The sequence below is a fragment of the Rattus norvegicus genome, chromosome 1 (genome assembly GCF_021556685.1).
Source record: "Rattus norvegicus strain SHRSP/BbbUtx chromosome 1, alternate assembly SHRSP_T2T, whole genome shotgun sequence".
NCBI lineage: Eukaryota > Metazoa > Chordata > Mammalia > Rodentia > Muridae > Rattus > Rattus norvegicus.
The window spans coordinates 94,206,443-94,212,720 of NC_141534.1; positions in this window are offsets into that span (position 1 = coordinate 94,206,443).

The following is a 6,278-nucleotide window of genomic DNA, read 5'->3' on the forward strand; positions in this document are numbered from 1 at the left end:
CAGGAAGTTCTTAAAATAGTAATTCCTGAAATTCAGCAAAAACCCAAATTGTTTTATTTTAAGGTGAACCACTTAGAACGACGGCCAAGTCAAAAATAGAATCTGCCAGCCACCCAGACATGCCTCCCTGTTAGCTCACCCAGCTCACTCTTCTCTCCACCAGAATCAAGTAGAGACTGACTTCCCTCATAACATTATCAGATTCCTCCCCTCCCATGAATTGGTGCAAGGGAAGGAAGGAACTCAAGACCTTGTTCATGCCACCCCCCCCCCAGCCCCTCACTGGGGGACTCTAGGCAGGGGCTCTACCACTGAGCCACGCCCCCAGCTCCTCACTGGGGGACTCTAGACAGGGGCTCTACCACTGAGCCACGCCCCCATCCCCTCACTGGGGGATTCTAGGCAGGGGCTCTACCACTGAGCCACGCCCCCAGCCCCCTCACTGGGGGATTCTAGGCAGGGGCTCTACCACTGAGCCACGCCCCCAGCCCCTCACTGGGGGATTCTAAGCTTGTGCTCCAATTCTGAACCCTGCCTTCCAACCACAGTGTTTCTTTCTCTTAGAGATGCAGGGAGGACGGGATGAAGAAAGCCTTCCAATGGCTTTGCCAGCAGTGTCATCCAGCATTAGGTCTTTTTCTGGGCAATCGCCAGGGAAATCTTTACTGTTTGTCATTCCTTCTCCTTTCTTTCTTCCTTTCTTTTTTTAAAATTAAATTAAAAAAGTTTTTGAACTCCAGATTTTATTCCCCTCCCGAATCATCCTCTGACTGTTCCTCATCCTATACCTCCTTCCTGCCCCATCTTCATGAGGATGTCTCCCCCATACCCCCTTTTTTCTTTTGAGGCATGGTCTCACTATGTATCCCTGGTTGTCCTGGAAATCACTCTGTAGTAGACTGACTTTAACCTCACAGAGCTCTGCCTAGGATTAATGGCATACGCTGCCCTACCACAGGTATATGCCTGCCTTTCTCTCTAAAGAAGGCCTGTAATTTTATTTTCAATTATGTGTGTCTTCATTTGTTTGTGTGTGGGTTTCTGCATACAGATTCCAGGTTATAGCACAGGATTTCCAGGAGGTGAAGTGACAGAAAGTTGTGCCATTCAATATGAGGGCCAGAATCCAAACTAGTGTCTTCTGTAAGAGCAGTGCCCACTCTTAAATACTGCCATCTCTCCAGCCCTGCTTTTCTTTCTTCTTTGTTTCTGAGACAGATAGCTCAGGTTGGCCCTGACCTCCTGGCTATTTGACTTCAGTCTTCCCAGCTCCGGGACGCTGGGATTGCACGCACTTCCATGACCAGCGGAATAGGTGCTTTTTCATTATGCATACGTATATACAGTGTTCGCATGTCTGTGTGTGAGTTCTCATGTATCTTGCTCCCTTTTTCTTTTTGAGACAGGATTTCTCCATGTAGCCCCGGAGCTCCTGGAACTCACTCTGTAGACCAGGCTGTCCTCAAACTCAGGGCTGTGCTGGCCTCTGTCTCCAGAGTGCTGGGGCAAAAGGCATGTGCCACCACGGCCCGGCTATCTTGCTTGTTTTTCATAGGTTTCTCTGTATTTTTACTTTAAATTTGTTATTAATATTGTTGTTAGTATTCTTTGAAGCGTTTTAAAAATAATTTATTTATTTATTATACATCACTACACTGTGGCTGTCTTCAGACACACCAGAAGAGTGCATCGGATCCCATTACAGATGGTTGTGAGCCACCATATGGTTGCTGGGAATTGAACTCAGGACCTCTGGAAGAGCAGTCAGTGCTCTTAACCACGGAGCCACCTCTCCAGCCCTTATTTGAAATTTTTAGAGATGGAGTCTACTTACCCCAGGCTGGCCTAAAACTCATGATTCCCTTGCCTTGTTTTTCTGAGTACTGAGACTACAGGTGGGTGTGTTCTACCAAGTCTGGGTCCTCTTTTTAGAAAAGTGTGTGTGTGTATGTGTGTGTGTGTGTGTGTGTGTGTGTGTAACTTCCTGGGTTGTGCTTTCTCCTGCTCCACGTAGAGCCAGGAATGGAAATTAGGTGGTCAGGCTTGGCTGCAAACACCTTTGTCTACTTAGCTGTCTTTCTGTCTTCTTTATGTTGCTTTAACAGTGGTGGCGCTATCTTTGTTACTGCTTTTTAATTTTGTTTCATTTTTCCCACGATTTGCCTGCTGAACTTACAGAGGAACTTCCTAGCAGAGATCTCTAGTCCTAGAAACAATGAGAAACAACGAAATCTTGATCATCCCTAATCCCTGCTTCTTCCTTCTCCCTTCTGGGGATGTGGGGGTGGGCAGGAGGCAGACAGACACCAACGTTGACAACCACTTCCTCTTTGTCCTTTTCTACCCCCACCTCCGTCTTTCTGCTTGATGTTATTTGTAACAGGATGGAGATGGACTTGTGGACAGAGATGGACTTGTGGACCACTGGTCAACAATAAACCCATCTCTCTGCTTTTACTCCTGGACTCCTGTTGCCACCTGGTGGCCATCATACACAACAGCAGGTTTCTAGATTTAAAAATGAAAAAGCAGTAAATATTTATTTCATCCATTTTAAGTGGGTCCAGTATTCAGGAGCAGAATATCTGGTGATTCTGCTTCAAAGACATTGTCCAGATCCCCAGACATCAGAGAGCTTGACTGGTCCTAAGGGATCCCATAAGAGGGTGTCGTTCCCACACCTGGAAGACAGTGAAGTCCTGTGCCAGAGGCCTCAGTTCTGCCAGTGAAGCCCTCTCCCTAGCAGCCCAGTGCTGTGTCTGATTCCCCCAGAGCAAGAGAAAGAAGAAAGCTGACTCGCCTATGTTTAATGTAAAATGTTTTATTTAAAAATGCTCACTGGGTGTGGTGGGTTTTACTTTCATTAAGTATACAAAGAAGTTTCTATAACTTCCCAGGGCAAACTGGTTATATCTTTAACCACTCCACCCGCCTTTAGAGCCCAGCAGCATGGGAGCTGGGTGCTGAGGCCCGCTGTGCAGCGGGTAGCTCATGTCACCTTGCAGGTGGTTCTTCCTCTCTACCATGAGCTGTCTCTAAGGTGGTGGGGTTAGGGTGGGGAAATCCTCTAGTCCAGGCTTTCAGGAAATTTAATTTTTAGGACATTTTTTATTTTTATTTGTGTCAGGCCTGGCACTCCTCTATGTGAGCACTAGTCATGTAAGCAGGCGTGAGCTTGAAGCAGAGAAAGAGAGAGATGGGGAGGTAGGGAAGGAGAGAGAGAGGAGGGAGGGAAAGAGGAGGATGAGAGGGAGGGAGGGAGGGAGAGAAGGGAAGGGAGGAGAGGGAGAGGGGGAGGGGGAGGGAGAGGGCGAGGGAGAGGGGGAGGGAGAGGGAGAGGGAGAGGGGGAGGGGGAGGGAGAGGGAGAGGGAGAGGGAGAGGGAGAGGGAGAGGAAGAGGGAGAGGGAGAGGGATATTCAGACGCCCTAGGGCTGGAGTTACGGGTGCATGGTGCACAGTGTAAGTTGCCCAGCATAGGTCTTGGGAGTTGAACTTGGGTCCTCCTCAGGTCTGCTGGAAGATCAGCTGCTGAGCCGTCTCTCCCGCCCTGCTAACGTCATTATTGAAAAGTTGCAGGTTTGCTGTTTAAGGGAACACTGAAGAAGATCGTCTTTTTAAACTAAGTTTATTACGCAGGGGTGGTGGTGGCTTGGGACGCAGAGGCAGGTTGGTCTGTGTGAATTCAAAGTGAGCCTGGTCTACGAAGTGAGGTCCAGGATAGCCAGGGCTATCCAGTGAAACTCTATCTCTAAAAGCAACCGGAGAAGCTTATTGGAAGGGTTATTAAATCTGTGGAGAGACCACAGTGAGGCAGCCGCTGTAGGAGAATCAGGCTCACCTGGCCGATTGAAGGAAACTTCTTCCTTTTTGTTTGTTTTGTTTCTTTTTCCAAGACAGGTTTTCTCTGTGTAGCCCTGGCTGTTGGCACCCACTTTGTAGACCAGGCTGGCCTGGAACTCAGATCAGCCTGATGCTGCCTCCCAGGCTCGGGGATTAAGGCATGTGTCATCACTGCCAGCGCTGCGAGGGTCCCTTCCTATACCTATTACAGGGAGATGCCCCATGCCATGTGACTGTCAGGAAATCTACAATGTGTGCTAGTAGTTGGGTTTCTGATTCCAAGACACTGGGTGGGAAGGAGGGAGTCTGTTAACCTGGGGCCCACATGGAGAGTGAGCTATGTTTCAGGGAAGGATCCTAGGAAAACAAACTCCTGGAGCAGAGTCATAACATGGCTTTGACACATGGAATGAGGAACTCCACTTTGTTCTGTTGAGCCTCATGCCTTGATCATTATAAAACGAACTATTTTTAATGTAAATGTATTTATATTAAAATGTGAAGTAATCAGATGCTGTATTTCCTTACTTTTGTTAGTCTCCAATAACCACACAGAGAAACCACCTCGATACTGGGCAGTTATTGATCTATTAATCTTAAATTGGCTACCTCCCTGCTTCTGAAGAAATAACGTTTCATAGATGTGAAAAACAAAGCTGTGAAAACAAGGCTTTGAGAAATACATCTGGTGGTCAGGATGCCTATGACAAACTTGTGGCCTTTCTGAGAGACACATCTGACATCAGGATGACCAGTGATATGATAAAGTTTTGGTGATCAAGATATTGAGGCAATTCTGACTAAGCTAATTAAGACAAAACAATAACAACTGTTCTTGGAAAGACCCCTCCCTGTGGTAAATTCTGAGAACAACCTCAAGATGTCATCCTGACCCTGCCTGACCACTCAGTTCACCACCCCCCCTCTAAGGGATGTGCCAACTTAGCCCTTTCCCAGTGATTCTCCAAGGCCAGGTGTACGGCCGGACTGAGCCAAGAACAGTGCCTTGAGCAGGCCAGCCAATACCTGACCAGATCCTTTGTCCTGTGCACCACCAATGAGAATGGGCCAGCTAACCCTGCTGCTGACGTCTGCCCTCTATAACGAATAAAAATTGTGTGCTTTTTGAGTTCGGGGTTGCCTCTCCCTGCGTGGATGAGCAACCCCACATACGTGGATTAAAAACCTTATACCCTCATGCTATTGCAACGGTCACTTTGTCAATCTGTGCTCTGTGGGTGGCGCTCCTGAGCGACGGCCACCTTGGGGGTCTTACAACTCTTCACCCCATAATGCTTGCATATTAATATTGATCTGGCTCTTTGGAATTCAGTTTTTTTTTCTCATGGCATTTTTTTTTTTTAGACCCTTTATTCTTCCTGGTGATCTGAAACTCCCTCTCTCACTCCTTCCTCTGGTTGGTGGACATCCCGCCATGTTCTCTCTTCTGCCCGGCCTTTGGATGATCAGCATTTATGGACGGGGCAGAGAATAAATGGTAAGAATTTATAGAACTTGAGACAGGAGACTTTTTGTATCTATGTGTTACAATGTTGTCTTCGGATTGAAACAAGATGTGAGGGCAGAGAAGTCAGCATTTGAAAAACACAAGCATAACCTTCACACGGCACAGAAACATACTGGCTACAGTGCCTTTCAAGCTCAGGCACTCCTGTGGGTTTAGCGGGGTGAAGGTCCTGAATCAGCCTTCATGAGCTCCTCACTGCAGCAGCCGTTGTACCTATGGCCACAGCACTGTGTAGTGGTTTTCAGATGGGTGGTTTCCCTACAGACCTGGCTCTGTAGCCACCCTGCTGGTCCAGCCAAGTGTGTGAAATCTGAGTGCTAAAGAGAGGGTTCTTTATCAGGTGTCATGAGCAGACCAGGGAAAACCACATTGCTGCTGTTGTCACTGGACATGTTCTAAAATGTCCTGGTGCGACGTCTTAGGCAAATGGGGGCTGAAGGCTGGGGAACAAGATGCTAGAAGCTGGTGCTTATTGTGACTTCTGATTGCTGTGAAGAGAAGCTCAGATTCCCACAAACTGTCCTCTGATAGGCCAAGTGAATATCATGGTGTATACATGCAGCCCTGCACACAAAACAGGGACACTGACTCCTGGAAGGTTCCGGAACACCTGGCTCTCTGAACTCTCTGATCTAAATGACCTAGCTTAAAACCAACCAATTCCTTAGCTCAGTCTTTTCAAATTTATCATAATCCGGCAGCAGGATTTTAGATCTGTTGCAGCTGGCATTTACTCTGGAGTGATAGCCATTTTGCCTTGTAGTATATCTGTTGTAAATGTTCAGTGGTTGTTATCTGAGTTTTACGGGGTTCCTGTCTATTTGGAATTTCAGAGCCTTAGCATGACTTCAGCCATAAGACATTTCTGGCAAACCTGGACTTCTTATGATTCTGTTTACGTTATGGTTC